The sequence below is a fragment of the Trachemys scripta genome, chromosome 23, assembly GCF_013100865.1.
Source record: "Trachemys scripta elegans isolate TJP31775 chromosome 23, CAS_Tse_1.0, whole genome shotgun sequence".
NCBI lineage: Eukaryota > Metazoa > Chordata > Testudines > Emydidae > Trachemys > Trachemys scripta.
The window spans coordinates 11,376,178-11,388,057 of record NC_048320.1 but is presented as its reverse complement, the minus strand read 5'-3'; the positions used below and the strand labels follow the sequence as shown (position 1 = coordinate 11,388,057).

At 45.8% G+C, this 11,880-nt stretch overlaps 1 protein-coding gene across 1 annotated transcript in view; it reads left to right on the top strand.

Annotated features, from left to right (window-relative positions):
• The first annotated feature begins 11,618 nt into the window (after positions 1–11,618).
• The window catches only part of TBKBP1 (TBK1 binding protein 1), a 60,193-nt gene continuing 59,931 nt past the window's right edge, over positions 11,619–11,880 (top strand). The window contains exon 1 of the mRNA XM_034756224.1: positions 11,619–11,705. The gene's annotated coding sequence lies outside the window, so the exon portion shown is untranslated. The remainder of the gene's footprint in view (positions 11,706–11,880) is intronic.

Below are 11,880 nucleotides of genomic sequence, written 5' to 3'. Positions count from 1 at the left end.
TGCTTCAGAGGAAATGAGCCAAACGTCATCAAGTGATTCTCTGTTGCCCATTCCCAGCTCTGGCAAACAGAGACTAGGGACCGCATCCTTGCCCACTACTCTACCCTGTTGAAATGGCAGGGGCAAACCAGCTAGGCAGAATGGAGTTTCCCTAGCTGGAGTTCAAGCAAGCCTGTAGTGTTAACACATTTCTCTTTTCAAAGGTTTCTGGAGCCTTAAATTACTATCTGGTCAGGGCCTCTTATTTCAACAGCTTGTTCGAAAGAGAGTTCCCCCTAGCAGCCTGGTGTTCTCTTGTAGTCAGGTGGGGAAGGTGGTTCTGTAACAACGCGGCGAGCAGAGCACGCTCTACTCTCTTAGGTGCCAGCGTAAAACAAGGCATGAGATCGGCCGGTGTAAACTTCTCATGTTTTTCACTATCCAGGCTTATGAATCTGATAGGCAGACTCTACCCGTGCCTAGAGCTAGGAATATATGACCACTGTTGATTTGCATATCCATACCGACCCATGTCCTCCTACCCTGGAGAGCAATCCCACAGCAGTCCCTGGGGCTTCTTGCATAAAGGCAAGCGGGATTTAAGCTCCTCTCCACTGATGTTGCTAGCTCCGCTTACCCAAATAAGGGGTTAAAAGCACCAAAAAGAGGTCTCTAGATTCAAAAGGTGGGCTCTGAAAAGAAGGCCTGTATTACGCCACAACCTCACTAAATCATTTGTTTCCTCCTAACCAGTTACACTAATGCCATCCTGCAGCTACAGTTGTTAAAGCCCCCGATACTATACGTTGCTTCTGGTGACATCCTGATGCCACAAAGCTTATTTAAGACAGCCACACTAACCTTGCAGGCCCGAAGTAATGCCCCAAATCCAGAGCATCTTTTGATGTTGGTGACTTTGTCTCGACCAAACCTGTGAACGTCATGTGGTAACGTCGCAGAACCTGCAGTGCCTATAAACTGGAGGCTGAACGGAACAAGGGTGAATCATCTCTGAACATCAAATAAAAATTGTCAGTACTTAAGAGGGGTTATAAATAATGGAGCTGAGCACGGGATTTGATTGCACTTTAAGAACCAATTGCTTGTACTTGCGCCATTACTTCTGTCCTGAATGTGGGAAGGAGAAAGAAAAATGGGGTCAGCTCCTCAGCTGATGGACCCCGTTGAAGTTAATTCATAGATCCCAAGGCCAAAAGGAACCATTGTGGTCAGCTAGTCTCACTCCTTGAATAACACAAGCCAGAGAATTTCCCGCAAAATAATTCCCAGAACAGATCTTTTATAAAAACATCTAATCTTGATTTAAAAATTGCGGGTGGTGGAGAATCCACCGTGACCCTTGGTAAATTGTTCCAGTGGTTAATTACTCTCACTGTTACAGATGTATGTCTTCTTTCCAATCTGAATTTATCTAGCTTCAACTTCTAGCCAATGGATTATACTAGACCTTTCTCTGCTAGACAGAAGAGTCCATTATTAAATATTTGTTCCCTATGTCGGTTCTTATAGACTGCAATCAAATCATCCTTTACTCTTGTCTTTTTTAAGCTACATAAATTGAGCTTCTTGAGTCTATCACTCTAAGGTAAGTTTTCTAGCCCCTTAATCATTGTTATAGCTCTTCTCTGAACCCTCTCCCAATTTATCCACATCCTTCTTGAACTGTAGACACCAGAACTGGACACAGTACTCCAGCAGCAGTTGCCCCAGTGCTAAATGCAGAAGTGAAATAACCTTTCTAACGGACTCGAGATTCCCCCATTTATTCATCTAAGGATCTCATGAGCCCTTTTGGCCACAGCGTCGCACTGGGAGCTCAGGTTCAGCTGATTATCCACCCCCAAATCTTCATCCTGTAAGTACAGCCTCCATTCTTTGTTCCTAGATGCATACATTTACCCATATTAAATTATTGCTCGCTCGTTACCCAGTTTACCAAGTGATCCAGATCACTGTATTACCGACCTGTCCTCTTCATTATTGACCACTCCCCCAATTTTTGTGTCATCTGCAAACTTTATCAGTGATGATTTCATGTTTTCTTCTAGATTATCGATCAAAAGGTTAAATAGCGTAGGGCCAAGAACAGATCCCTGCAGGACACCCTCGCTCCATGATAACTCCCCATTTACAATTACATTTGGAGACCTATCAGTTAGCCAGTTTTTAATCAATGAAATATGTGCCAGGTTAATTTTATATCATTCTAGTTTTTTTAATCAAAATGTCTTTCAGTACCAAGTCAAACGGCTTATGGAAGTCTAAGTATATTACATCAGCCTGGTTACTTTTATCAAGCAAACTTGTAATCTCGTTGAAAAAAATAAAATAGTTGGACAGGATCTATTTTCCATAAACCCAATGCTGATTATATTATTATTGATATATTACCGTCCTTTAATTTTTATTAATTGAGTCCTTTATCACCTGCTCCATTGTTTTGCTTGAGATTAATGTCAGACCAATAGGCTTATCATTACCCGAGTCATCCCATTTGCCCTTTTTAAATATTGCCACAATGTTAGCTGTCATCCAGTTTTCTGCAACCTACGCGGTGTTTCAATGCTGGAGCTATGCTGAATTGCATCAGCTGAGAATCTGGATTTAGGTGCTTGACTCCACTTGAATTTCAATGGAGTTTGGCTCCATGCTTTTGAAAGCCCCAGTCTTTAGTTTCTAATTTCAAATGAGTGACGTTAGCCGCGGCACACAAATGGGGCTGCAAATGAGGTTGATTCTTTAAAGCATTGCAACCTTGACAAAGAAGAGGTAGAACACAAGTCTGGTTGACAACAACTATGTGAAATTGACATGAGAATTTACCAGCCCAGGCATAAAATCTTCCCACACATCCTTACTGCAGCAGTGGTACCAGACAATGATGAAGGAGGTGCTTGAATATCACCGTTTAAAAGCCAAGCCTATAGGGGGAGAGTGAAGAAAACAAATGATATTTTATGATGCCTTTGTTTTTTGCTCTTGTTGGTGGTGTTGTTTTTTTAAGTAGGTTATTTTTGCAAGATGGAACTAGAGAGTCCAATTCTGCAAATCTTCTGGCATGCAAGTAACTTAGGTGAGTAGTTCTACTGAAGTTAAAGGGCTGCATGGCTCCCCAGTTCCTGCTGGCTATTATTAAAGCAATACATTGAATAATACCGCAGGAGAAAACAGACCTGTTTGCTAAATGAAATTCATGAAAAAAACGGAGGAAAAATTGATCTTCGGGCTCAGAGGGCATTCCTGGTAAGTCTGGAACCTCCCGTGAAGCCTGAGAGATTGCAGGGTGGAAGGAATGTAAGACTGTCTTGGCTCCCAGCCCAGTGTCCTACCCACTAGACTGTGCTGCCACCCAAGAGATCTAGATTCTATTCCTGCCCTTCACCTGCTGTGTGATTTTGGGCAAGTCGCTTACTTACCCTCTCAGTGCTGCTGTTTCCTCTCCCATCCTCGGTCTTGTCTGCTTAGACTGTAAATTCTTTGTGGCAGGGACTGTCTCTTATTATTTGTACAGATTCTAGCACAACCCTGAGTTTCTTGGGAACTCCAGGCACAACGGTAATTCAGATCAGAAGTAATGATTCGGCCTCTCAGGTGCATGTTCTTTGAGCAGTGTCAGACAACAAGCTCTGGTTTGTGGTTTGCCTTCAGACTATGGTGCTGTGAGTAAAACAAAAGCCCACCTTTTGTGCCTGCCTACATTGGGAAATTAGTGAAAACACGCACCTCGTGCAAATCCCTAATGTAGACACGCTGCAGCAATGCAAAGTGGCACCTGCAACAGCTGCAGTTTAATCTGGTGTCCTACCTAAGGGAACTCCTTCCTGACACACCCATGCAGCTTGCCTACATTACATTTGCGCCGTGCAAATTTCCTTACCTTAGACAGAGCCTGATGGGTAGAGCAGTGGATCCCCCCCAGCACCAGCTGCACACCCGTCACGCTTGAGCTACTGAGCTTTCATTGCTGTCCCCAGAGCCACTGAAAAATCATAACCACTTCGGGCCAGCACTGCTGTGTTAATGGTAAATGAACGCACAATTTAAATAAAAAAGGTGGTGGTATTATGGTGACTGCTCCATTGTGCTCGGAGCTGTACGTATACAGGCTGAAATGGTCCCTGCCCTGAAGAACTACAGTCTAAAGAGAAAAGACAAAGGGGCGGGAGAAGAAGTGGAGGCCCGGCAAGAGGAAGTGGCTAAATGTGGTGTTTTTCACATCGTCTATGGAGCCTCCAAAAAAACTCTTCCTCTGGGCTTGTGAAAGACCCAGGTTAGGGTGACCAGATGTCCCAATTTTATAGGGACAGTCCCAATGTTTGGGTCTTTTTCTTAGATAGGCTCCTATTACCCCCCTACTCCCTGTCCCGATTTTTCACATTTGCTGTCTGGTCAGCCTAACCCAGGTCATGGTGAAAACGTGCCCCAGCTACTACCGGACTGTAATCTCTTGGGAATAAATCTTTTATTCCTGCACTCTATCCATAATGGTTAACACCACCCTGTTGTGAGTGCTGTAGCGAGAATAAGCGCACCCTGTTGCGGGAACTGCCTGACATGTCCTGTGGAAGGCTGGTTGTTTCTGTTTTGAAATGCTAGTTCATAGCCTCGAAAAACGATTCTACACCCTGCACCAACTCATGGGTTGCAATAGATCCAAACTCACCCACTTCACGGGGCTCGATTTCATTCACAAAAGGACCTTAAGTTGAGTTAGGAAGCTTGGTCTTGAGGTTAAGCCATTGGCTTGGGACTCAGGAGATCTTGGTTAAATTCCTGGCTCTGACACAGGTTTCCTGTGCACTTTTAGTGAAGTCACTCAACCGCTCTCTGGGCCTTAGTTCCCCATGTGCAAAATGGACCATTCTCCCCTCCTCCCCGTTTGACTGATTTACTCCCTGGCTTCATAGACCACGGAGGACCTAGGGAGCTCTCACAACTTGCCCCTCCTCTTTCTGTTAAGGGCATATTTTCTCCACTGATGGTAATTCACATTAAGAGCTCTTACATCTTGCTCATTACATAAGAACGGCCAGACTGGGTCACATCAACGGTCCACCTAGCCCAGTGTCCTGTCTTCCGCCAGTGGCCCATGCCAGGTGCTCCAGAGGAAATGAACAGAACAGGGAATCATCCAGTGATCCATCCCCTGTCGCCCATTCCCAGCTTTTGACAAACAAAATTAAAAATTTGATTCAAGCTAATGTTAAAAAAATGATATAATACACGGGTTGGAAAAAGAGTGTCTGTACATCTGGGTATAGTGCTTAGATTATCCACCAATACAAAGTTTGTTTTTAAAGTCATATGATACATAGAGTTACATAATCAGCAATAACTCAAGTTTAGGTGAATAGATTTAACAACACAGTTTAGATATCAGAGTCTGAATACTCGGGTACATCGCTCATGAAAAGTTGGACAGAGATTTGGTTGTGGAAAGCAAAATGTATCAATGAGTGGAGATTGTCCCTCAGCACCTGAGAATTACGTTGGTTGTCCATTTAGAAAATACAATCCACGAGGAAAGTATTTGTTACTTTCCTGACTGCGCTTCTCATCTGCACTCCAGCTCATCCCTCCTGGTATTGCCAATGTCCAATGATGTATTCTATGTAGATGTCCCTCGACCACCTGATGGCATCCGACACCGTGAGTTGCCCCATTACTATCACTTCTTCTTCTCCTCGGTCAGACTCCGCAAAGATGTCCTGCCAAGAGATTCTTAGCTGGTTTGTCTCCCATGTGCCCTGCCCACTGAAGGCGTTGGGATTTCACTACATTTACTGTTCTTGGTTGTCTGTAGATTTCCTGCAGTTCCTTATGGTCTCCCACTCTCACCTTAGATTATAAATTCATCAAGACAGAGTGTGTCTCTTCCCTAGGTGGTTGTGCAGCGCCTAGCGCTGTTGAAGTAATTTAGTTACCAAGTTAACATAAAAAATATGAGCGAGAGAGAAACGCCAACATGAGAGTCCCCTTGAGTCCAGGAGGAGGACAGCTTTGCAAAAGCAGGATCAGGGTGCATGCATAATGCAAAGTGAGCAGTAAGGCTTGGATACCTGCAGTGCCTAGCACGGTAAATGACAGGGGATGCTAGACAGTCCACGCAATACAAATAATATGCCGGATGCAGCTTTGAGGCAGAAAGCTGAGGACAAAGGCCCAGAATGTGAAAGGTATTTAAGCACCAAACTCCCATTGATTTCAGCCGTGGAATCCAGGTCAACTATGGTAAATAAGAGTTCTTTTTTGTTACTGCCCACCTGGATTAGAGCTGGCGAGCGACTGGTGAAAGCCCCCATTGCCCATCTGCTTTGTCATCCAGCATCTTTTCCTCAAGAGCAATGTTGCCTTTGCAGATCTTGATTGTAGCTGGGATTTTCAAGGTGCCTGAGGGAGTTGGGGACCTCACCCCTATTAAAAGCCAATGGTGGAACGATGTTTCAATGATAGTAATATGAAAGGAACTTCTTTGGCCAATCTGCTGGCTCCATCAATCCATCTGTTTCAATAAAGAAAGCACTAAGGGGCCAGATTCTTAAAGGTATTTAGGGCCCTTTGATTTCAGTGAGAGTTGGGTACCCAATACCTTTAAGAATCAAAGGCTCATTTGCATTAAGCTTCACAAACGAGGCGAGAATGCCTGATGAGTGATGAAACCGTGGCAAGTTCAAAATGGATCAAAGGAAATACTTTTTCACAAAACACGTGATTTGAACTGCGGAACTCCCTGCCTCATGCTGTTGACAGGCCAAAAAAATTAGCCAGCTGAAAAGAGGGGTTGGATGTAGTGGGGACAAAGGACCTAACTCGTTTTCAAATGGAGCTTGATACGTTTATGAATGGGAGTATTAGGAGTTGGCTGTGTTAGCAGGGGACTCCATGACCCAGGGGGTCCCTTCCAATTCCTGTGGATAACAAGGATTGCCTGAGCTGTTATAGTTAAAACAGGGGTTCTGTGAGGGACAGTCAACCTTATGTTTCAGGGTTTTAGCCAATCTCTGTCAGGGTATGTCTACACTGCACACGTAAACTTGGGGTCTGACTCAGGTTTCAGCCCAATCCCCACTTCCATCCACACATGAGTCAGCAACACTCAGGACCCGGGTCCTAGGACTCTGCCGGGGAGGTGGGTCAGAGCCTGCTGTGACACGGACCTGACACCTGTCATTTTGCAGCATGGACATGCTAGCACGGCTCTGAGACCTGGGTCCGGCGATTGGAAGGCCAGGCTTACAATGCTGTTTGGCCACTCGAGCGCCGGGTTGGAGACACCACGTCTCCAAAACTGGCCTTCTAATCTCTCTGTCTCTGGGCATTTTACTGAGCCCATCAGCCTGGCATACAGTGTGGAATCTTCTCCATGGAACATTTATAAGATTTTAACCCACTTACAAAAGCAAGGTTAAGTTTCATATTTCAGTCCGAGAGCTACCAAATGTGCCGTCCCTTAATGCTCGTTCTGGGGCTGGACTCAGGTTTCCAAGTGTCTCGCTCTTTTCCCCTCCTGAGCTAATTCTTGCAAGGACGTCAGTTCCCAGCTGACTCCAGACGCTGAATTCAGATGCCGCGACACCTGCCCTCCCTCTCAACATGCACTGACAGAGGCCGGCCTGAGTTTTTTCTTTGCATCGAAATTAACTTCAAACCTGATAGAAGGTCTCCATTTGCACTTCAAAGCGTTCTGCAGCAATCGACGAGCATGAACAAAGCCCAGAATTATGCCTCTTGGTTTTTTTCCCATAGCCCTATTTGCGTTCGAGGAACGAGGTTGGGTTTTCTTGTTAAGTCCCAAACGCAAAGGCATATTTACAAGCCCGGCTTGTACATTTTTAATTGTGCTTTAGTGAAACTCTATTTCCCTAGAATCAGGGCTATTAATCTATCTATGGAATATCACCCACTATCCCTCGGTCTGTCATCGCCATCAGTATTCAATATCTATCTATCTCCGCAATGCACATGACTAGAATAATTGAGCCAACTTGACAGGTTACTACAGAGTTAAGCACCAACTAAAATGGAAATGGATGCATTTTGCTGCCAAAGTTTAACAACATAGACACACACTCATATCCACCCCAACCTGAACACACAGACACACACACATACTGCCTTATCCTACTAGCTTTACTCACCTGAGACATTGTCCCTCTTGTCTGCTCTCAGAGGTAAGGACTGGGCAAGCAACGATTCGCAGAATCCGGCCCCTCAGAACGTAAGCTTGCTGGTGCAGTTACTTTGTGGCATTGTCAGTGTTCAGCTGCTAATAAATGAAAACCTGTCAGACGAGTTTCCTCTTAACGGTAGGGAGATGAAACATGAAAACCCAGCTCACAGCATGCGGTGGCAGGGCAAATTATGCTGCTTGCACTGGTGAAGTAGGGGGCACTGTTAGTAACCCACTCCAGTCAATTATATTTTCTGTCTATGACAATATCAAAGCCCTTTCCCAAGAGCTAGCCTTTAGGAAGTCTATTGACTAGCAGAAATACTGTAGGATCTTTCATTCCCATAGCACTTTGTGCACTATACGCAGGGATCGCATCCCCCGCTCCTGAAAAGCAGCCATCTCTGGGGCAGAACGTGGAAGCTGTGTCACTGCTTCCAGCAATGCTACGCTACTGTTTAGCGCAGGAAATGAAGAGGAGCATAACCAAGTGAAAGTGCGGAACGGGTGGATGGGAATGGAATTACCCAAGGAGGGGATGGCAGTATTGCCTAGTGGCTAGAGCATTAGATGGGGACTCAGGAGACCTGGATTCCTTTCCCAGCTCTGTCAGTGGCTTGCTGCGTGACAGTGGGTAAGTGGTGTCTCCCCTTGTGCCTCAGTTTCCCCATTTGTAAAATACTGACCTGCTTTGGAAAGGGCTTTGAGATCTAGGGATAAAAATAAGAGCTAGGTATTACTATTATTAGCGAAAAGTGCCATAGTCGGATTTCTTTTATTGCGCAGCACAAGACCCACCATCCCTCTTAACACTGGGCTGGAACATTGGTTAAACTCTTACATGGAGGGAAGACTGTCACCTATTGAATGACCATCCCAGCTTCTTAGGGGCCCACCCAAGTAACGCCGTAGCACACCCTGTGGGAGCTGGAAGGGTCAGCGCACACAGTGATCTGCCACTGAGACAAGATCTCTTTCAGAGATCGATGAATTTCCCCTCTGTGGGTGTGCAGAGACAACTCATTCAAGAAGTGAAAAATATGACCGAGAGAAAAGTCACTGAGTAGCTGACTTTAATGTCCATACTCCTGTTGGCTACACTAGCACAAAAGCAGACACTAAAGGACTATCCAGGATCTCCTGAGTATGTGGCCCAGCTGTGCCACTGCCTGGCCAAGTCACGTCATCCTGACTCAGTTTCCCTATCTGTAAAAGGGAGATAAGAGCCCATAGAGATGAGATATGGTGAAGATTCATGTGTTATATGCAGCATTCATCTAGGGTATTTACATAGAAACACAATTTGGTTTTCACATCAACCACACATTTTTACTTGCTTTTCCATTCTCCCTACTCCAGCAAAGGCAGGAAGAAAGGCTTTCTGGTGAAGGCAGCAACCTCTGAGATGTAAGTTCAATTCCTGCCTTGGTCACAAACATCCTGTGTGACCATGGTCAAGATTTTGAAAAGTCTTTTGATTTTGGAAGGGTAACTTGAGCCTGCTTAAAGCAGTCTGGTTTTCAAAAACCAAGCCTCTGCTCTCTGGACACCTGGGTTTGGGGCATCCCAAATCCCCAAGTCAGTTTCAAAACTCTTGACCTAAATCTCTCTGGGTTTCAGTGCCCCATCTGCAAAATGGGGTTCATGAGACTTCCTTTCTCCCACCCTTTGGTCTGTTTTGTCCATTTTAGACTGTAAGGCCCAGATCTTGAAAGGTAGTTAGGATCCGACTTTCCATAGAAGAACAAAAACCACGAGGAGTCTAACAGATGTATTTGCTCCTCGTGGTTTTTGTGGCTACAGACTAACATAGCTACCCCTCTGATCATTGAAGGACAATGTCTCTTACCGGCCATGTGTGCGTCCCCACAACTGGACATCTCAGCCGGGGCCTCTGGGTGTGACCTCATAAAAACAACCACCATCCCCAAACCATCAATTCTACAGACCTCTTGACTCAGATAATGATGCATTTGTTAAAAGGATATATTCGGTCCCTGCATCAACACCCGTAACATACACTGCTATATGGAAACCCGCAGTGACAGCTTCACCAGAGAAAGGATAACAGCTATTAATAAAGGCCGGGTGCAGCTAACTGAAAAAAGAATCTAATTCCATAATGGAAACCTCTAAATAGAGAGATATTTAAAGAATAATATGTTCTCACTGGGAAAAAAAATCCCACGCCCCATTGCATGTCTTTAATGGGGTTTGGTGGGTTGGGTTTTTTTTTCTAATTTCTCCCACTGTTATTCTATTTAAAATGTCTCAATTTTATTTTGATCTCTCATACACAATACGGAAGTAATCTACTCCTACGGCTTTCTTGAGAAGACTTGAGAAGCAATAAATCAGTTTGCAGGAGCTCGCGAACAAAACACTTCCCCTCGTGTCAATCGGGGCTGCGTGACTGGCGAACTGGGGAGCGTACTGACCGCAACAGAGCGTGTGGGCGTTTTAGATGCTAGCATGAAATACGTCCTTTGGAGGAAGTTCTGCCCACAGTCTGCCTCGTGGAGCCCCCTTGCCCGCGATGGGCACACAGGTAAAGCTATCATGCCAGCCTTGGCTCCAGTGAGGTTGGCTGAAGGGGGGGTGTTGAGAGTAGGTTGTTGCGTCAGGACTCCTGCTGGAAGGTTGGCATAGTAGTTACACTGTGGCCCTGGGGTCTGACCGAAGGTTGGTGGGGTGGGGATGGGATTCAGTTCTCCATCTCTGCTTCGCTCCATGCACAGAGTGTGTGTTTTATCCACGGGGGGAGAGACTGGCATACTCAATTTTTTCCCCTTGGCTATGCAGAATCTCATTTCAAGCAAACACCCACTAAACCAAAACATTCCCAGTCCAAGCTTAGCCTGGAAACGATCAACGTGGAAACCATCTCCAGTGGGCGCTTCACACGCCCCAGAATTACTTGGACACTTTTCACAATCCCACCCTATGGATCTAGGACATGCAGGGTCATCTCAGCACAAACCTAAGGGGCAGAGGCCAAGCTCCAACTCAATTTGATTCATGTGTAAAATATCCAGCACTGGCAGTGGGAGGAAACTACACAAAGGTCTTGAAACTGCAGATCGCCTGCTCCATAAACTAAACGAATCAATTATAACCACAGGCAGAGGTAGTGTTTACACAGGACTTCCCATCTCCAAGCGATTTGCAAACATCCCCTCCTGAGGGCTCCCTGCAGCTTTGTGAAGGAGGGGAAATTTCACAGACTGGGAAAACTCACAGGCCTAGGATTTTCAAAAGTGACCAGCGAGTCTTGGGGCTGGCTTGAGACTTCTTAAAGAGGCCTGGTTTTCAGCAGGGACCTGCCAGCGCTCCAGGCCTCTGAAAATTAAGTGCCAGAGGGGAGGGTCTCAGATCTAGGCACCCACAATGAAGCAGGGGAGAGAAACTGCGGCTAACTCAATTGGCTGTAGCCGGAGGAGGTCAGTCGCCTCTTGCCAGTTAGACAGGAGGAGGCAGACACCAGACAAATAAATAAGGAGGAGATTGAAAATGACGCTCCTGTCTGGGAAGTTGGGTGAGCAGCAGAGACAGCGGCCAGCTGGTTCTGGGGGGAGCGGGGAGGGTTATTTCCCCAGCTCCTCCTCTTCCCTTAAAAACACATCGCTGCATTTAAAGGGGGGGGGGATTAGAGGGGGGATAAGGGACAGGATCCGAGCCTCTTGGAAACGACCAGGGCGGCTCTGTGACTC